General features: G+C 40.3%; 1 protein-coding gene across 1 annotated transcript in view; it reads left to right on the top strand.

Moving 5' to 3' along the window:
• PPARGC1A (PPARG coactivator 1 alpha) overlaps positions 1–22213 on the top strand; it is a 644905-nt gene that overhangs the window by 255570 nt on the left and 367122 nt on the right. The gene's annotated exons all lie outside the window — the stretch shown is intronic.

Below are 22213 nucleotides of genomic sequence, written 5' to 3'. Positions count from 1 at the left end.
GAGCTATAAGTAGTCAAATGAGTGAGTACTCATGTTTAGCAGAGGTGATTAGAGAAGGCTTCCTAGAAGAGGTGACATTAGAAGGACAAGGAAGGCTGAAAAAGACAATTGTCAAAGACTTCCTATTTTACAGTTTTACCAGAGGATTGGGCTAAAGTACTTATCTAGGGCTTCCTCAGGGATGCATCAGAAGTTCTTGAAGGATTTATAGTTCTGTTTACAAGATTGTATCATAATCCATTGATTATGGATTTATAGTTCTATCTACATGTGTGAAGTGAGGTGGAGAATCCAATCAGATCTTTGGATTATTCAGGTCCATTTTGAGGAAATGTTAAGACTTCACTTGAATTATCCAGGTAGCTTTACACTTTTTCTTCTTTAATTTATTTCCCCCAGGATATCCATGTTGGTGAAGAGAGTCATGTAGATAAATGTCAAAGCACTACTGGGGCCTGGGATTTTCTTAAAAATTAGTATCTTTTCCTCATCCCTATGCTCACCTTCTCTTTCCTTGGGGTAAGGCTGACATTGAGGTGGAGGCATTGGAGATGGGGAAAGGGAATGCTCCTCTACTGTGGTGATTAATAGAATTCTCCTGTAGCTTTAAGATATAGGACTCAGATGGACAGGGACACCAATGATCTGGACTTCGCCTGCCTCACTGCTTCTCTCCGGTGCCATTTATCCCCTACTCATTGTGTCTTAGCTATATTGGCTTTCTCAGTTCCTGGAATATCCCATATTCTTTTTCATTGCTCAGCTCTTTGCATGTGTTTACCTTTCAATCTGGGATACCTTTCCTGTACACTTTAACTAACCAACTTCTACCTATCCTGCAGTCATAATTTTAAATATCACATCCTCCAAAAATCCCTCAACTTAAATTGGGCCATTCATGTCATTCTCTTTTATGGGATCAACCCTGGCACTTGCCCTTTAGGGAACCTATACAATTTTGTGATTGTATATTTACTTGTGTGCTTATTTAACATTATCTTCTGTGCTAGACAGTGAGCTCCAGAAAGGGCTCCTTGACTCCTGTTTGTCTAAAGACCCATACAGTGTCTATAACATAGTAGTTGTTCAATCCTCAAATATTCTTTATTAGATGAATGAATGAATCATACTGTTGTGGATCTGGAAGAGACCTTTGCTGACAACTGATGTAAAAGCTTCTATTTCTTAGAGGAAGACATCAAAACTAAAGGTGTGAAGTGACTTAAACCAGGTAAGGTTAAACAGAAGAAAACCTAGTTGGGCAGAACCAGGACAAGCAGCTGGATTCCCTGAATCCCAAACCAATGATTTTTCTACTAGACAATTTTCAAGGACGCTTATTCTCATGATTAAGGGTGAAGATTCTAGATTTACTAGCTGTATGACCATGGGCAAAGTGCCTACCTTGTCAGCACCTCAGTCACTCCTCTATGTAATGGGTATAAGAAAGGTGACCCACCTCTTAGAGAGGTTGTGAGAAGCGAGAAAATCTAGGTAAAACTCTTAGACAAGTGCCAGCTTATAGGGAGTGCTCCGTCAATGCTAACCACCATCAGTGCATCACCACTGTCATTGTTATCATCAGTATAATTGTCACCATCATCCTGAGTCAACAAGGGCATTTGCAGATGACAAATGACATCATCTTAAGATGCATAGGCAAAGAGGACTAGTATCCATGACATTTTATTGTTCTAAAACGCAAAAGTCCCTAAAGATGCAACAGGAGTTTCAGTTGCATGGTCCTTTCTTTAAGGGTGTCATTTGGCAATGAAAAAACAGGTGTATTTAAAGAAAAGTCACACTAAGTTTTTCTGCAGATAGAAGCTCATCTGGAAAATAGCTCTGGCTGCACGTTCAGAAGCAGCCCCCATGTTCAAAGCAGGTACACGTATTTTTTTTTTTTCCTGCAGTTAGCTGCTGTCCTTCCTTGTTGGTCCCAGCATGGTTCTGGTGGCCAGTGAATGGAATACAGGAGCAATCATGCCCCCATGCAAAAGAGCACATGCTCTAAGTGGCTCCAAAGGGGTACCAACCTTTTTGCAACCTCCCTTCAGAGACTTTCATGCAATAATACCTTGTAACAGGACTGGATGTTTATTGAGTTGTTCCTTACCATGTGTCAGTCACCACTGTAAGCCCTTTCTCTGCATTCAGTCATTCCGACACCCCCTTAAGCTGGGCTTAATTTCAGAGATGGAGGTCACCAAGACACGGAGAGTGTGAATAAACTGTACAGGTCACATGCGGCATGAGCATGTGGCAAATTATGGATCTGAGTCCAGGTGGTTTGATCCAGAGGTGCCGATGCTTTTAATAAATGGCTGGTCCTTCCTCAGGAGGCACAGCTGTTAGGCAACAGGAGGTATTACTTGAAGCCCAAATACTTATTCAGAGGTGGCTTGACTCTAACTTAATGGTTTCACAGAAGGATCCTCTTTGCATTCTGAGACAGTTGGCACTGTGTGTGCCTGTCTCTGTCTCTTTGTCTCTCTTAATGTGTCTCTCCTCTCTCTCTCTTGCTGCCCCCCTACCCCCATCCCTGACCCTCCTTCCACCTCATATGGAGTAAAGTCTTTAATCTGAACACTGGCTGATAATTGACATGTTCAGCAGAGGTATCAACATGCCACGAATTCATGGACATTCAAATTGAACTTGCTGTACGTGAATAAACAAAGATTAGTTTAAGATTTTTCCCCCTTTTTTCTCCTTCCTTCCTCCAAATATCTGTAATAGAATCTGGTTCAGAGATGACTCCTCATACATGTAGTGTTTTTGATGCTGTAAAGGAGAGGAAAAAGGTAAAACATCCTGAAGCCCTGAAAGAAAGCAATATTCTCAAACTTAAAAAAATCTGTTCTCTCCAGCTATAAACATGCAACAAATCACCCATACAAGGAGCCTGATCTTTAAACTGAAATTTGGCAGCTGTTCTAACCTGCTTTTTGGTTTGGTGAGGGGAAAAATATAATGCCAGTGTCCCTATCTTTGAGAGGGGCCGGGATCGGGGTTCCATGTTGATTGTGTAGATTCAGAATACTGCAATTTCATTGATGAGCATTTCTGGGGTCTAGAGGCATGCTTATCTTACCTCTTTTGGAGAATTCCAAAGGTTTGCTTTGTAAATATCAGCCCGATTTAGTCTTCAGTTTTAACATGAGAAAATCATCTACTTCTCATTTTCTCTTGGTTTCTCAGGTATATGACTTAAGAATTTTAATGATTTTGGAATTACATTGTGACAGGCTGAGTTTTTTTTTTTTTTTTTGTGGAGGGTGGTGAAGGACATAATTAGCCAAGTTTCAGGAAATATCTGGTATTTCATGAGGGAAAATGTCAACATTTGGTACATCTGATGATTTCATTTTATATGTGTGAAAACAGAGGCAAATGTCTGTATTTGAGGAGAGTAATTGTATAGATCAGTGTCTGCACTTCTCTCGAACACACTGTTAAAATAATAATTAAGCCTCCACACCTGTTAGACTATGAACAAAATCCACTTCTCAGAGAACAGCGCCTTTCAAGAAGCTCACTATATCACTGGGACGAGGCTAGGAATGGTCCATAGCTCTCCTGTCTCTGGTTCTCTTTCCTCATTTTGTATTCTTTTTTCTATTCTTATTTTTCTTCTTTTGCCTGTTTTCATCACCCTCACTTCCTCCCTTGCCACTATCTTCGAGGGAAAGCTGTTTCTTGACCCTAGAAAAAGATTTTAGCTGGGCACTCCCTGAGTTGCTGCAGGATTCAGAACCTCCTTTGATGTTTCTTGAGCCAAGTGGTCTGAAGGAATAAAAAGAGGTGGCAGATGAAGACAGAAAAGCATCACTACCACCAAGAATAGCATCTTCAGTTTCATCTGCTCCAAGCTGAGGCTGGGCATAGAGGAGGAAACTAACCAACCAACAAATATTTATTGAACATCTACTATGTGCAAGGCACTCAGGTAGGTTCTGGGATGGCGCCATTTCTGCCCTTGGCAACATGATGGGACTGGTTGTTGCAAAACAAAGGTACCTCCCACAATACCAGGTATGGATTAAGCATCTACTAAGGGTTGGTTGATTAATTTATGAAGCACCTATTCAATGTGAACTTCAGAGTTCTGTTAAGACCCATGGAGGTGGGAAGGAAAAATGTAGTTCAGTGCTCACCAATGGACCATCTGTTGTCTCACCAGAAAATAGAATATTCTTTCTTTTTTTCCAGTAATTTTACATACTCTCCTTAACAAGCCAATTTTTTAACATCCAACTGAGAGAATACAAGTAATCGAACTCTGGGTGGAAATATTTAGAGCAGTGCCAAACATGTTATTTTGTTCAATAATTAATAGCCACTATTATAATTGTTGTTATAGTCCAATGGCTTCCTAGAATTTTTGATCATCAATTCCATGTAGTTCCACGATACTTTTCTAGCACCACACTTCATCTGTTGATGTCAGGGGGGCGGAAGTACAACTAAGAAAGTTGGATGAGAGTTGTGAACGAAGTGCATTTTTTAGGAATGAAGCAAACAAAGTACTATTAAGCAGAGTTTTTGTTTTGCTTTATTTTGTGTGTGTGTGTGTGTGTGTGTAAGTGTTTTTCACACTAGGTCTTACATACATGGAGTTTTATACCTTTCCTTCAACTTGCAAACTGATTATTTCCAAAAAAATGAGACTCCTGTAACATTTTACTAAAAAACATTCTCTACCAGGCAAGGCACTAAGTCGCATCCTGTATTTTTTCTTTTACCACAAGCAGATTCTTTTCAAGATCGGATGTTCCTGATATAGGTAACAAGGTCACTGAATAGAAAACAAAAGGGCAGAGTAAGGTGTGAAAACCATGCACACCATAATATTATTTTGTATCACAGGAATGTGGCCCCACTTGCTGCAAGTTTGTTCTGAATATAACATGAGGGTTTCAACACAATCTTGGGCCTTGCAGGGTGCTAGAACATGCTAAGTGTCCAAGGACTGTTTGTTGATTGCTACTCTTTGAGAAACTTGCTAACAAGTTTGAAGAAACTTGTTCCATTTCTGTCTTCTGGTCTACCTCAGAACACAGATACTCACTTTTGATGAGATGATCCTTCAGTACTTGGAAGGCGTAGTAGCCAAGGAGAGTCTAGGCTTTGGAGTCAGGTTGCCTGGTGCAGAGGCTGGATCTGCCTCGCTGGATATGAGTGTGGTCGTAGGCAACTTACTAAGCGCCATGCACCTCAGTGCCATCATCTATAAAATGGGGTAGAAAGGATTCCTACCTGACAGATGACTTATTATATGTGAAGTGCTTATAGCAGAGTCTGGCACCTCCATAAGTGCTGTAGAAATATTTGCTCACGTTATTGTTAATACTACCAGCTACCGAGTCTTTTACTATGCTCCAGATTTGATAAATGCTTTATAGCTAATGTGTCATTTATCCTCATTTCTATCTGGTATTCTTCATATCTTTCCACTTGGAGTCATGTCTACAGAAAGGCATTGCTATCCTGTCTTCCTTGCAGAACTTCTGAGGGCCTGGAGTCATTGGTGCTGTTTATTTGATTATGTGTTTATTGTGAGACTATCTTCACTGGGACGTGAGCTATTGAGGGCAGAGGTGCTATCTGTCTTGTTCACCCTGTGATTCCTGGTACCCAGGACAGCCTCACACGTAGAGGTGCTTATAAATGTCAACTGATACTTTGGTTCTCTTGCCCCCTTAGGGGAGGTATTCCTAAGACTGTTAGCTATATTTTTAGTGACCTGGGTTCTACTCTTTCTCCAGCCTTTCTCCACTCTTCCTCTTATTTCTCTTAAAACGTCATACTAAGAACCAAATACCTTACACTAGAAGTGATCTTGTCGGCCCTGAATGCTGTAGGAAAATGGGCCTCTGTGTTGTTTCCACGGACTGAGATATCAATGGCTTTTTCATTTCTGTTTCTGGCATGTAACACCCATTAGCCACTGGCCAGCTGGACTTTAAGAAGCAAGGTTTTCCTTATATAACTGTAGTTGACCATGCAGGACTTTGCTTTTGTGCTTGTTAAATTAAATTTTCTTGTCTATATGCCCAATGAGAACATTGTCAAGGCATCTTGGAACTTTCATTCTGGCATCTATTGTATGAGCTCTTTCTATCTTCGTATACCCATACATAGTTAATCAGCATGATTTATACACATTCCTTCTAGGGACTGGCAGACACATGGAGCCGCATGAAGCCTGTGGTACCCAAAGTAGAACATCCCATATTGACATAAAAAAGAAATGATCAGAATTACCTACAATAGTAATAGTTAGTGTTAATTTAATACTTAGTGCATGCGAGGTCTTGTTCTGAGTTTTGAATGAATTAGCTCATTTAATCCTCACAAGGACCCTGCAAGATAACCACCATTATCATCACTATATGGACATGTACAAAACAAAAATACTGATAAGAGAAACTGAATAATTTACCCTGCCAGAGATTCAACCTGAAGAGGATTTGAACCTGTGGTTTTCACTCTAACAAACTACCCTATGTTCACTCTTGTAGAAACTAATTCATTAGTCAATACTTCTCGGTTACAGTGATTTTTAGGTATTAGTAATTTACTTAAGTCTACTATCTTATTTTCAAAGAAACCACGGAGCATTTTATTCAATGTTTTGATTAAGTTCAGATTTACTGCATTTGTGGCACTTCCTTGATACTGTTTGTGAGCAATAATTGAAGGGGAAAAAAATATGTTCCCAGGGCTAGAAGCTAGTTCATTGTGGACTGGCAGCTATCTAGTTGGATGAGGCAGAGGCAACTTCTTTGTCCCAGAGAGGTGTTTTTTGAGTCTTGAGTTTGTAAATGACATAGAAATGCTAGCTTTAGATGCTTTTACTTAAAAACTTATACCGAGGATAAAGAAAGGGTGTATGGCATTGTGAGCAGTCTGGCAGCTTTTGCACATTCCTCTTCTAGTTCACATGGGTGAGCTTGAATGGTTTTGCATAGCCTCAGAGCCACCTGAGGACTTGGTGGTATTTACCTTGTTGTATCTAAGGTTGCTCACTCAGATTATGAGCTCTGAAAAGAGTCAAAGCTCAGTGGGGATCGTGGAAATAGTGTCTGCTCTTTGGGCTAAAGCCTCAAACACACTTGTGCATGGTGCTTTCAGATGGCAGGGAGTTGCCTGAGTAAGTGCCCAATGGAACCGTCCTCTCTATGAGTTTTCTTTGGCCCGTAAAGGCCTTCTAAGTTGTTTTTCCTCTTATGTTTGTATTCAAAGGTAAAGACTTGAAGTTAATTAAACATGGGTAATGCAGTGTTTCTCAGAGTATAGGAAATAGGATGATTTTAGGTGGTATACCGATGAATACATGCATTTTTATTTTAACAGTTATGCAGAAAAATAGATAATTAGTTTATAAAGCATGTGATCTCATGCTTATTATCGCTTAAGATTAGGCAAAGTAAAAAATGTGAGTCAATTTGAATTTCATTTAAGGAAAATATTCAGTAAATAACAATATAGGTAGTTTGCAGATTAGCAAAGATTGTGAAAGTGATATGTAAATGAATAAGGTTTGGAGAATATTGGGCTAATGCAATGTTAATTAAAAATAAAATGGTATGTATGTAAATGCCACTAAAAGTTTTTCATGCTCATTATATTTTCAGAGCTCAAATTGGGCATGTAGTCACAGTGGATGCAGTCATTCAAGTAAGTAAGTAAGGTAATAATGATGGCAAATCCTAGAGAGACATGACATCTTGGTAGAATGGTAGGTAGGATCTGGTAATGACTCCTACACACATAGGAATAATTAACCTTACTCATTGTTTAAATAGAATAATACCATGTTTTTGTTTTTTCATGTTATTTTAATCCTCTCACCCCCCAACATTTCTTTTTTAATTAAAAAGTAATCTAGCTTTTCTGTAACAAATAAAAGAAAACACATCTGTTGAGACAACATTGGCCCTTGGAACTCTGCTTCCAGCAATGCCATTGTGTCAGTCAGCTCTTGCCATGTAACAAACTTCCCTAAGACTTAGTGATTGAAATAACCACTTTTAAAAATTTCATTTATTTATGCACTTATTTATTTTTAAGCTCACAATGCTGTGGTTCTGTAGTATGGGCTTGTGTCATCTGGGTTCATACACATAGTTGCAGTAAGCTGATGGGTAGTTAGGTAGCTTTGCAGGCTGTCAAGGCCTGATGTGTGTGGCCAGGGCACATGTTTCTTATCATCCATCAGGCAACCATGGGAGCTTATTCTCTTGGCAGAAAGAATACAGAGAGTACAAGACCTCTTCAGCCAGAGAACTGGTACATTACTGCTTCTAACACATTGGATTTGTCAAAGCAAGTCCCCAACCTAGTTCAGATTCAAGGGGAAAAGAAGCCTCCCTCTTGATGAGAGGAACCACAGAATTACATTACATTGCGGAGGAGAGTAGTTAGAGGGAAGGGAAACATTGTGACCATCCCCCCCCCCCCCGCCCCAGCAGTCTGGTATAATCCTTTGGCAAGCGCATCATCTTGGACAGCTCACTTCAGTTTTGTAGGTCATGGTATCCTTGTGTCTAAAAAAGAGATAATGTACTAACTTCAACCAGGCCACACAAATCAGACCAGCTATGTCAAAACACTTTGAAAGCTACAAAGTCCCTTAAAAAGATGGGATTTTTTGCTTACTTTGCACAAATTCATCTGTAGAACGGGACATCATAATAGAATTCGCCTCATAAAGAGACGTGAAGAGTCAGGAAGATGAAGACCACGAACTGCTTAGCCCAGTCTGGCACAAAGAATGATTCCATAAATGGCAACAGCTCTTTTTATTATTAATAAAAAAATGAAAATAAGCTATAAGTCGAGAATACTGAGTAAGTTGTGATTAAAAAAGAAACAAAGGCAAAAGATAAAACAAACACATTGTAGTGAAATATGAGCTTACTCAAAATATCTCCAACTGTTTTACTATAAAATGTATTTGCTCATCACCAGTTGATGGCTTTTGAAATCATTTATTTTTATTGTCTAACAAAGGGCACTTTGTTGAGTGCTTCATTATCTGTAGAAATGCTTTAGCATTTGCACCAAAACCTTGTGCTCAAATACTGGCACTGGCAATACCTCTTAGTGATAATTTCCGAGTTAAGTATTATGCATCAGGTAAATGGTTGTGCATATAAATGGTCATTTTAGATTGTGCATTAGCAGGTGGAAATGGACAATCTTTTCCAAGGAATATTCAACTTCTTCCCCCACTCCACAATTAACTGCTTCAAGTAAAATTGTCAAGCATGCTGTGATGTTGTACAAAGTCAGATTAAAAAGAATAATAATAAGGATCTTAAAACCCTTAGCTTTTCAAAGAAGGGACTTGGTACATTTGCTGTTTCCTTTTTCTCTGCTGTCCAGTCTAACACATGTTTATGATGTTTTTGAGTAATGGTAATACAATACAATATGCTAATAGCAACGTGTGATTTAGAACTTGTGGCTCTTACTCCTTGTAGGTGTTGTTTTAAAATATAGGCACCTAGGTATCATAATGCCACACATCTTTCTGTAGCAAAAAACCTTTTTTGCTTGCTCTTTCTGGCACTAGATTGTATGGCGCTGGAAGGCATGTGTTGAATTTTACTTAAATCTTAGTGAGTTGCAAATATATAGTGTGAAAGTAAGTGTATATTAAAATGAATTTCAGATGCGTTATGAGGTTATTTTCTCACATTTCTCCAGCCTTTTGATGCAATCCTTCTTTGACTTCCTTTTCTTCTTCTTTTTTAATCCTGCTTTGACTTCCAATAAGAGAACCTAGTGAATGAAGAGATAGGTTTCAATTAAAAATAAATAAATGAATGAATGATGATGGCTTATGGAGAACAGTTCAACCTCACTTATGAAATACTGTAGGAGGCTGTTGTAACCAAAATGTCACATTGTTGGTTAAAGACACAAGAAGACACCCTGCTAAGGATGTTTCCAGCTGTACTGTTTTGCCCCATGCTATTTGCAGGAGTATGCTTCCATAAGATAATCTGTATATGACATACAGAAAAATCAACTCTCTTGCAAGGTAACCTGCAGAATTGTAGATGATTTCCTGGAAATGGAATCTGTATTATCACATATAAGTGGCAGTTTACTCATTATATACTTTTATCCTAAGTCATTACATCATGCATGTCATTTAAATGGCCTGATTGTCTACGGGTCCCCTTCTTTAGACGGCTAACTTCTTAGGGTTAAGCAACTGTTTTGTATCCTTGTCACCTGTCAGTATGCCTGGTGTCTTTTAAGAAGCCTAACAATGATTTAGGCCTGGAGACACTGCCCAAACCCTGCCTTAAAACAGCTTCCCATGTGGTGGTGAGGCAACAGAGTATCATAAAAGTTGAGTTTTTAAGACCCACTTCCCCAAATCATGACCTTTAACTAGATCCTGTGGAGAAAGTGGAAAATAGAGCAAATTAACCACACACCAGGGATCTGAGATGTGTTGCTTGCATTTTCTCCTCTGGAACTTTCTTCCTTGGCTCTGCCTTCTTATCTCCAGGATTATCTTTTCCAGATGGTTCTCTGAGTTGGCATTATTATCAATTATTATTATTATTATTATTTTCTTAGTCTGGAGTTATACTTCTCTGAGAAAGTGGACAACCAGGAGTACTGTGGGTCATTGGCTAAGAAGTGATACTCTTCAGTATATTTCTTAGGGGTGTATCTAGCACAGGATTTGCACTTCCCAAATGTTCAGGAAATACATTTTTTTGAAAGATTTCATTTATTTATTGAAGAGAGAGAGCATGAGTGAGTGGGGAGGGGCAGCTGGAGAGGGACAAACAGGCTCCCCACTTAGTGGGGAGTCTGACACAGGACTCAATCCCGGGACCTGAGATCATGACCTGAGCTGAAGGAAGACCCTTAATCTATTGAGCCACCCAGGTGCCTCTCAGGAAATATCATTTTTAAGTGACTAAATATAAAGACTCTGCCTTCTGTTTTTGGCTGTTTTCTATTTCCTCACTATCTCTCTCTATTGTAATTTTCCTGATCCTCTTATGACTTTGAACAGGATCTCCTGGCTTTCCTTTGCCCTTCTTTCCAATCCAGGTTGATTCTCATGGTGTGTTCCTGCTCCCCTCATCCCATTATAGTTCTTCCATTGTCTGCAGGACAATGGAGGACGATGGAGGCTCAAGAGGTAAAGGCCATGTAATAAAGCCACTGAGGCATGTTTCAAAAGGAAAACAACAACAAAATAACCACCAGCTGAAAAGGTAGTTCGAGTGTGTGTCAGCACTGTTATGGGTTGTTGGGACAAAGCAGTGGATAGTGGTGGCTGAGTTATAGGATATTAGAGCAGGAAGAAGGGCTCTTTTTATATAACACATGTTTATTGCTCGTCTTCAGAGTGCCAGGAACTGGGGTAGGTCTGGGAATATAGGCATATTCTAGTCCAAGGCATTGACGAGGAGGCAGAGGCCCAGTCCAGTGATCCTCAAGACTGGAGATGAGCAGAGTGAAGGTTAAATCCTTGTCATTCACTGTGTTTCTGGTTGGAATCCCCAGAGTAGTAACGTTTGAAGATGGGTCAGTTGACTCTGTTCCCATGGCTTCTAAGCTTCAAAAGGCCTTGTGGGATGAGAGGGTGCCATATGCCTCCTGTTTAAATGGCCATTACTATAGTCATGAAATAAATGAGATTTTGGAGGATTTTGCACCCCTTCTGCTAAATAAAGCTCTGAATGGGATTAGAATGAATTTTTTAGATATTTCATTATTTACGGTTGGCCTGGAGCCATTAGCTATATATGCAAGAAAAGAAAAACACCAAAAGGATTTTTAAAAAGTCTCAGAAATCACAGTAAGCTCAATGGTTATTATCACAAAATGGGATCATCTCTTTATCACGGAGAGCAGGGAGGGACCTTCATGCCTCCCAGGGCAGCATTCCATTTTCTCCAGTAAATAATACAGGGTTTCCCCCATAATTACCTGATAGACTGGAATAGCTCCTTGGGATCCATTTCAGTCTATTGGGTAAATGATATGTTTCCTAATGGCGTCTTTACCCAACGGTGAAGCTTGTGAACTAATGATATATATGGAGAGGCCTCTGTGGGGAACTGCATGGAGGCAGTAGTTACTTTTATAAACTTAGACGTAGGCCCCAAGCTACCAGATTCCAGGGAGACAGCGTTTGTATTTAGTATTACCAGAGAAAATAAACACTTTGCAGGAGCATTCTTAGGGCATTTTCACAGGCTGCGTGAAGAGGCCAAGCATTGGGCTGGGTGCCATTTCTAGCCAGTGACATCCCATTTGAAATGCAGCTGCTGTTTGCGGCTATGAAAGACATGTCAGAATTAGTCTGGGAAGATCCCATGACTAGTCCCATATGGCTGCCTGGATCATCGGTCTTGGAGTTGTTGATAGAGAAGTGATTTACATTACTGCAGCAACCGTGAGATCATGGGAAAAGTCCCCGAGGGTCAGTCATAAGACCCTGCTGGAACCCTGCTCTGACACTTACGAAGCAAGTCACTTACCTTGCTGAGCTTCAGTGTCTGTCTTTAAAATGGGGATAATCAGCACTACATCACCGAGAAATTGGGAGGATTGAGAGGCATGTCTCACGTGCATCATTATAGGAAGGTTGTGGCATATACCAGGCCCCCAGTGCGTGCCTATTAAGAAACCAAACTAATGACAAATGGTTTGGTCCTAAGACAAGTATTCTCCAAACTTGCCTGCTCCCATAAATCCCCTGGGATGCTTGTTAAAATATAGATTGTCTGACCTCCCTACTGACCTATTAACTGAGACTCTGGAAGAGTGGACTGGAAACCTGCATTTAATAAGCATGCCAGCTGATTCTTATGGTCGGACTAGGTTGGAAAATAGTAGTGAGGATAGAGAACCTGTGAAAGATTCATTTGATGTTTTTTAACATGCATAGGGCTGAATCAGTCACAGGATTTGGTTATCGGTCCCATTCACATGGCCCTTGATTTCCACAATTAGCAATGTAACTGATGATTATGGTCTGTTACATGTTGATTCAGGTGCTTGTGCAGGCCAATGACGCTGTCATGACCATCTCAAGTGGCTTGGCTGCATTTCTTTGAGAGTATGAATTTTTTCTTCTTTCATAAGTTCAAATCACAAGGCACACAAATATATTCTAAACTTAAAAATGAACATCAATCCAAGAAGCGTGAATCCCCAAAGAGTTAGAAATCAGAGTGACATGTCTGCATAGTCCTCTCAGAGCTGACCCAGCCCATAGCAGGCAGTTCCAATGCAAATTGTCTGATGGTGTAGAGCTGTCATTAAAATGCTGTCTCTATAAGTGGTAATGAACTTTCAGAGGAGACTGCTCAGCCAGCTTTACAAGATGCCTCACAGGTGCCCTGTGGGTTAGATCTATGGTCTAGGCAGCCTGGCATTTTATCTGGGGCCACATCTCTCTAACAGTTTGTGGGGCATCTGTCAGATCGCTTTCGTCCTGGTGATTTAGAAAATTAGACTGTTGAATGGCATAAGAATGAATATAATGAGCCCCAATATCTGAGAAGTTTCATTTGTACCGGAGACTGCCCTGCTTTTCAAATTGATCTCATTCAATCTTTATAACAACTCTCTGAGTTATTCCCATTTTACAGATGAGGTAACTGATGGTCAGGACTTGTACAAAGTTGTTAAGCCACCATAGTCCATGGCAGAGGTGAAACTGGAACCCAGTTCCGACCTCAAACTTTCAACCATCCTGCTGTGATGTTCTCACAGTTTAGCCCAATGTTTCAGACTTTCTTAGCTGCTGTGTACAGATATGGTCCCACTGCTATTAATGCAGCCAGGGGGCTCTACTTCCTTCACTTCAGTTAATCTGATCTTTGAAAATCTGCCTCTGTCCAGATGTTTCTGAAAATTCCACGAGGCAAGGCCTTATTTGTCCAGTCCAATACTGACCAGTGTTATTATGCTTTTATGATATGGATCTGTTACCTCCTTTTGGAATAACAGAATCTCAGAGTTAGAAGAGGATTTAGTGGTCATTTAGACCAACCCTTGAGCAAAGGTAGAAAGTTAACTCCACAGTCTCTGACACGTCGTGACCTCTCTGAATTTCTCCAGAGATGGGGCTCTTTGTTACCTGTGTCATAGGCTGTCTGCAATACCTCTGAGCTGACAATACAACACATGTTACTTCCATTACAGCCTTCTGTTGGGCCAATGAGGCGGCTCAAAAGTACTAACCTACAATCTTCGGTAAGTAGTGGTTGACTGAATTCAGAGCACAGGCTCCCTGGGCTTGGGAATAGTCGCCTTCCGTGGGTAAACGACAAAGCGACTTCACATCAGAGCTGAGGAAAATGGTTAGATGGTGAAAACTGAAGAGGCTTTTAAGTCACCAAGGGGCTGATGTAAAGGAAACACTGCGGTGTTTTAGGATTGAAGGGAGAGAGTCGAAACTAGCAAGGGCAAAGTGCCATGTTTGCATTTTATTGATTTCCTACCTATTGATTTCAACGGATGAACTGTCTGCCTGAGAGAAAGAGACTGACAGTGAAGCAGAAACCCAGACGGCCCTTCAAGGGAGGGAGGGAATTACATATAAAACACCCCAGGCGCTCACTTCTTTCAGGGTCAACCCCGTGAGCACATCCCAGAACTTTAATCCTTCTCTTGCAATCCCGGAGGGACATAGATTTGTGGGCGGCCTGAGCCTCCTTTACTCTCGTCCCAGGAACCTCAGCGATAGGGAGCTAGATGAGAGTTCTCATCTGGATCTTACTGAGTGAGCCTCAGGTGCCAGTAGCAGGGCCATTCTGGGTTTTGTTGTGTCTGACACACCTGTGTGTCACCATCATCTAGCAGGTGATTGCATTATAGGGTATGCACAAGCAGGTTCTCAATGAATGTTTTGAAAAATGAATGAATGATATGATCTCACTGATATGAGTAATTTGCAATATGAGACAGAGGATCATAGGGGAAGGGAGGGAAAAATTAAACAAGACGAAACCAGAGAGGGAGAAACATCATAAGAGACTCTTTTTTTTTTTTTTTTAAAGATTTTATTTATTTATTTGACAGAGAGAGATCACAAGTAGGCAGAGAGGCAGGCAGAGAGAGAGGAGGAAGCAGGCTCCCTGCTGAGCAGAGAGCCTGATGCGGGACTCGATCCCAGGACCCTGAGATCATGACCCGAGCCGAAGGCAGCGGCTTAACCCACTGAGCCACCCAGGCGCCCCCATAAGAGACTCTTAAACTCAGGAAACAAACTGAGGGTTGCTGGAGGGGAGGAGGATGGGAGGGTTGGTACATGCTGTGGTGAGCTCTGTGAACTGTGTAAGACTGAGGAATCACAGACCAGTACCCCCGAAACAAATAATACATTACAAGTTAATAAAAAATTTAAAAATGAATGAATGATTGCTTAATGAATTTCTCTCTTTCTTTAGGGACTCAGGATTAAAATGTTCATAAGTTGGGAGTTTATCTGAACATCTCATTCCTTCCAGTTGGGAAACACCCAGAGGGACAGGGCCCACTCTTAAATCTTTTGTTTAGTGCTCTACTGTGATAGTATAATAAATCTTGGGAGATCTTTCATTCAGTATCAGCCTTTTCTACCTTTGATAAGGCAAGTGGTAGTTTTTGTCCTGGAGAGGATGGCTGTTGGAGGCTGTTCTTCCTTTGCCACTGTCCTTTGTACTGACCCAGAATACAGTGGTAAGGTAGCTTCTGGAAGGATCCTGATCACCCTTCCCCCCATTTTTGAATAACGTTATTGAAGTATACTTAACATTAAATAAAATTAATCTGTTTTAAGTATGCAAGTAAGTTGATTTGTAGTCAATTACATAGTTGTGCAACCATTGCCAAAATTCAACTTTAGAATATTTTTTTAATCACTCCAGAAAGATTCCTCGTGGCCACTTGCAGTCACTGTCTATTCCTGCCTGGAGCTCCAGGCAACCACTAATTTATGTTATGTTTCTACAACTTTGCCTTTTCTTTATAAGCGAATCATATACTTTTTGACTTTTGCTTCTTTGCTGTAGTGTATGTTTTGAAGTTTCATCCATATTGCGGTGTGTGTCAGTAGATTACTCATTTTTATTGCTGATTGGTTTTCCATTGTATGAACACACCACACTTTGTTTTTCCACTTACTAGTTGATGGACATTTGCATTTTTCCTACTGTTTATTCCTATGCCACTTTGAACACTCATGTACAAGTCTTTGTATGGACATAAATGGACAGCAGTGTGCTGGGCTCTGTGTGGAGGGGAGGAAGAGAAAGATGAATGCGGAATAAATTGCACTTGTATTTTGAATTTCCCACTCAATGCCTAATAATAAACAAAAGAAACCTATGTTATTGTCATCAGTTTTAATATGCAAGGTGAGCAAGCCTCTGCTCTGTCAGTGAGCCGATGGGTTATTGCCCTCGCATTGGTTGTAGGTGGGTTGAGTGAGGCAGCCTCGGAGGAGCTCAACACAACACCTCATTTCACTGACTAGAGTCTTACTTGGGTTCCTTCCCTGCCATGGCATTGCCATTTAGCTCAATTTAAAAATCAAGAATTCTTTTTTTTTCCCCCTCAGTAGATTATACCCTCTTGGTGTGTAGGTAGGAGGGAAAATAATTTAGTTTGTGAGGCTCCAACAGGTACTTTATAGTACATTAATGTCCACTTAGCTGCCACATGGATTGCTCTGTCAATATCCAAGGCATTTAAAGTTGCAATTTTAGGATCTCTTTCACACTGGGCACAGACACACTTAAGCTGAAGCTGTTGCCTCTTACTCCCCCAATTGTGAGAGACTAACTGATTTTTCACCCTTTGCCATCATTCAGTAGAGGATTGTTGGGGCCAAAATCAGATAGCCCACGTGGTACAACCTGCCACACTTTTTTGTTTTTGTTTTTGTTTTTTAAAGTATCCCTTGATTCTTTATCAGCTGCTGCCTCTGGTCTGTTACTAGTTTGCTCAGTGGGGAGGAAGGATAACCCAAAGATTATATGATTTTTTTTTAACATTCATTGTGAAACATTTAGGTAGCTAAAGCATTTGGGTTGCCCTCAGGACCAATGTATAGAAATCATAGGGAAGCTTCCTGTTTGCTCTGAATTAAGGCCCATCCTCTGATTGTGTGAAGAGTTTATAGGTTATGTATATGGTTTTGGTACAGAGGAGTTATCTTTTTTGTTTAATAAACATTTGATTTTAGATTAGTTTTGGATTTATAGAAAAATTGCAAAGATAATAGAGTTCCCATATGCCTGGCACCTTGTTTCTCTTGTTTATATCACCTTGTTGATAAGATGTTATCAACATCTTATATTAGTACTGTCCATCAGTTGTAATCAATGAACCGATATTCATACTTAAGTGTTACCTGAAGTCCATACTGTATTCAGATTTCCTTCATTTTTAAAATATAATATCCTTATTCTGCCCCAGAATTCTATCCAGGGTACCACATTCCATTTCATTTTCATGTTTCCTTAGGTTCCTCTTGGCTGTGACAGTTTCTCAGACATCCCTTGTTTTCAGTGTCCTTGACAGTTTCGAGGAGGTTTGCTCAGCGCATTTTGTAGTTTGTCCCTCAACTGGGATTTTCTGATGCTTTTCTCATTATTATATTGGGCTTATGGGTTTGGGGGAAGAAGACAACAAAGGTTAATCACATCATATGAGGGTGTGCATTCTATCAACATGACTTACCATGATTGGTGTTGAACTTGTTCCCCTGGCTGAAGTAGCATTCCTCAGGCGTCTCCACTGTCAAGTTATTCTTTTATCTCCCTTTTCCATACTGGACTCCTGGGAAGAAAATCATAATGCCCAGGCCACACTTAAAAAGTTGGAATTACACTCCACCTCTTCAAGGGAAGCATTTGGATTTGTCTCCTCTCTCTCATTATTTACTCGTTCAGATCATTTACTTATATCACATGGACTTGTGGATATTTATTTTATACTGCAATTTATAATCCAGTGCTGTCATTTATCTTGTTCAGCTTTGGCAATTGAGAATTCTTTCCCTGGGCTCTTGGGTCCCTTTGACCATCTTGCATCTGTGTGTGTGTGTGTGTGTGTGAGAGAGAGAGAGAGAGAGAGAGAGAGGGCTAGAGAGAGAGAGAGAGAGGGCTAGAGAGAGAGAGAGAGAGCACTTTATTACTTCCCAACACTGCAAGATGCTCCAGGGTTATTCTGCGTCTTACTTGTCACTTGTCTCAGTTTGAGATTCAGCCATTTCTGCAAGGAGCCTATGTTTCTTTTGTTGGGGAATGGTTTTAGAAACCAAAGTGAAGGTGCTAGGAGTTCTCATTATTATTGGGATGTTATTGCTTCTAAGCCTCAAGAGGTTATCTTTATCACAGGCTTTTTTTTTTTTTTTTTTTTTGAGTGAACAGACTTGTAATATGGTAAAAGGGGCTCTGAACTTGAAGCTGCTCTTTGGGGCAAGGGTTTGTACTCCTCCATATCAGTGTGTGTATGAATGCAAGCAAGCCATTTCACCTGTGAGGCTCAGTTTCTTCTGTCATATATAAAATAGGGAACCTGGTAACTTTCCTACCTCATTTGTAGGGTTGCAGTAAAGATCTAGAGAGTTCATATCATTTGAAAATATTTTGCAGATTGAAAAGTTTTATACAAAGACTTGTTTTATTTCCATTATCCGAAAACTTCTGCATATCTTGTGTTTTGCCATTGTTATAATTTTGGTTTGACCAAATTACATACATTTTTGAGGGCAGGATACTAAATACTAGCATTAAGTTTTTTTTTTTTTTAATGAAAAATATGTTACCACTTTTAGCCTTGGAATTTATTGCATGAAATATCATTAGAAATTTGTGCTATGAAAAAATTTTCTAATATTTTGCTTAAATTATTTTCATTTCTTCAAATGCCTTCATGTTCTTAGAGGTTTAAAGAAGAGTCAAGTAAGGCACGTACTAACCAAGAGAGAACTATAGTTACTCGAAGTAGTTGTGTCAGAGTAGGTTGGAGGGACTTTGAGCCTTTCCTCTCAGGGGGCTCCCCTCACACTCAGTGCTTGTGCTAAGTTGAAGAGGTGCACTTGCTGTGCAATATGTCACACTGAAACAGGTCCTCCATTCTAACTTGCTTGCCCATCCTTTTCCCCCTTATAGAAATTCTGGGTCTGCCAATGTGTAGAGCCAGAGGTTTATTTACCCTCCAATCTGTGCACTAGGAACAAAGCAAAGACTAAATCATGTTTTCCCCATGCGTTGCAAGCTATGAGGGGTGTGCATTGTATGTAATGTGGTAGAGCTCCCAGTAATTTTAAAACAGATTCTACAAGGCAACTAATTCGAAAAGGTACAACAAAATCAAATCAACCTTTTTCTGTTTGATGTCCCTTGCGCAAACCAACTAGATGTGCACACACACATACGCACACATATAAACATACATATACACATATGGCCCCATGGAGATACCATCAGAATTTGAGGACGCTAGGCTCTGCTCAAAGCTGTCAGTGCCTGCGTATTGCTCCCTGGCCTGGTGACCCTATAGAATAACCCCCAGCTGTGAGCTATAAATGATGTAGAAGAGGCAGTGAACCATCTCAGCATGAAGGGAGACACATTTTGCTGGTGCTGCTGTGTTTGTGCTGCTTATTGGAATTTTAAAACCTGGTCTTATCCAGAGAAAGGATCCCCTGCTCTGTCCCCACAAGCAATGATCCTGAGATTTTGCTTCTGCACTGAGTGCCAGCTCGACCCCACTACTGCCTGACTCAACTTCGTTTTCCTCTGCATGGAGCGCCACTTGCTTCTAACACCTGTTTAAATCAGTTTATTTGTCTTACTGTTTTCATTAAGAGCTAATGTCAGTGACAGGAAAGAGAGAAACATGCAAGAAAGAGGGTTGCCTCTTGTACTATGGACACAATACAGAGATACTCATTTTGAAAATGAGAATTATTTGATTAACATAGGATTTTGGTTTTGCTGGAAACAAACCAGTTTAAGGCAAAATCACTAAGGAGAGAGCGAGCAGGGCAGTGGAGACCCAGACTGCTTGAAAATGTGTTTATTTAAATGAATAGTCGTGGGAAGGCGGCCCTCTCATTGGTTTGGGAAGAGCTCCCGATGGGCTGCTCCTCTCAAACACAGCCTCACAGAGTGCTACTTAATGAGAGCAATGCGGATCTCAGATTCAATTTTGTTTCTAACTGGCTAAAGCACGTATTTAACTTTGATCTGTAAGTAGGAATCAGAAGCATGATTGGCTAATGTTTGACTTCCAGTTGGCCTAATGAGGTTTATGAATATCAATATTGCTACAGCATCATGATACATTTGCTGGCTTTTTGTAGCAGTGAGAAAATATTGCTGTCTATTAGTCAAATAACTTGGTTTCCTAATGCCATGGTAATTATTCTGACTTCCCTTTGGTGAGTGTGGGACAACTGCTTCTTAATGTTGGGGGAGGTCAGCACATTTTTTTAATTTATGCTTAGTTTGACTACATCTAATGTCAGTCAACTGTTGTTAATAGGCTCTATTATAACACAAAAATGCTGATATTTTAAATGTAGTTGGTGAACTCCAGTGGGGCTGTGAATTCAAGACTGCTCTACAAGGTTGGATTAGTCATTCTGCAGTGGTACCAAATGTATGTTGTTAAATTCATTTCAGCCATTGAAACTTGACAACTAATTTTGGATAAGAATGATTGGAATTGATAAACTCTTATTTTTGGAAGTGGCTGTTTTTCAAAACAAATCTTTTATCTAGTGTGGCACATAATTTAGTGGAAGCATACACAAATCAGCTTTGCTGTTGATCAGGGGTGGGGGAAGCATTCAAATCATTAGATCTTTTATTTTTCAAGAAGGAATAAAGAATATTGTATAAGAGCCATGATACTCATGCAAAACAATACACATACGGCAATAGTTTGTAAACTATTATTTTTTAGATAAAGAAGTGGAAAAAATTACACTTGGTGTCTGTTTTCCACAAATCTTCTGTTACTACATTTAGAGGAAACATAACTCTTAGACATTTCTGGTGTGGCAGGAAACCTAGTTAAAAGGAAACAAAGAAAGTCTGCTTCATGAGTGACTTCCTATAGGAAAGGCTCCTTACATATGTATCCCACTTAATCTTTACAAGAACTCTGTGAGGTAGCTAATATTAACCTCATTTTATAGCTAAGGAAATAGCTTCGGTGAGGTTGAATCACTTGTCCAAGACCAATTGCTAAAATATGGCTGAGCTGGAATTTACTCCCAGATGGGCCTGGCTCCAAAGCCCATTCCTTTTCATTAAATTGGAAGCTTCATGAGCGAATGGGTCATATCATTCTTGTTCACCTCTGCATCTCCCAGGGCCCTATGCAGTGTCTGGCACTCAGTGACACGATAGCTCCCTGCCAGTCCCTTCTCTGACCTCTGAATTTACCATCTGAACCTCTGCAAACTGCCTCTTTCCCTTAGCTATTCCTTTGTATTTTATCCTCAACTAAATAACCCCCCTTGAGTGCTGATTTATAATTTGTTACCTGTCTGGCCTCCATTTTTCTTTTCTGATAATTCTGTTGTGGTATCTCATGACAATGCATGAATAAGATATATCTGTGTTGGCCTCATTTTGGAAGTAAGGAAGCTGACTCATGAGAGTTCAATGGCTTTCCATAGACACACATCTCATCTGGCACTAGATTCCAAATGTACCCTATTCCAAAGCCTGGGTTTCTTTTGCATGGAATCTGAGCTGGATCTCAAAGGTGGGGATGGAATTGTGTTGAGTTGGACCTTCGAGGTAGGCACATGCTAGAATGAAGAAGTATGAGCAAAGCTCAGATTTGTGAGAGCCTGTGGCCAGTCCTGAGAAGAGGGACCCTTGTATGTAATCATTGGGATTCTGGTGTTTTAGATCTGTTTGCTGAGAGAGGACCTGAGTCTTTGAACAGTGCTATGCTCTTTCCTGACCATTGTAATCCTGAATGATGCTCTTTCTTCTTCAGGACCAGCCAGCATAGTTCTAGGGCTTTGACAAATCACTCTTCCTACAGCTGCCCCCTTCATGTGTGAGAGTCCTCACCCACACCGTTCCCATCATTGCCTTCCCTTACACAACTAGGAAGATTTGGCTCTGTTCCCACATTGAATTTTCCCTCTAAGGCACAGCAAGTTGCCCTGGTTAAAACATCCTTGCCGCCTCATGCC

Source organism: Mustela putorius, unplaced genomic scaffold (genome assembly GCF_011764305.1).
Source record: "Mustela putorius furo isolate JIRA1106 unplaced genomic scaffold, ASM1176430v1.1 tig00000083_pilon_pilon_pilon, whole genome shotgun sequence".
In the NCBI taxonomy this organism is placed as follows: Eukaryota; Metazoa; Chordata; class Mammalia; order Carnivora; family Mustelidae; genus Mustela; species Mustela putorius.
Note: the sequence above shows the minus strand (reverse complement) of the source record. Positions and strands in the feature narration are given on the sequence as shown.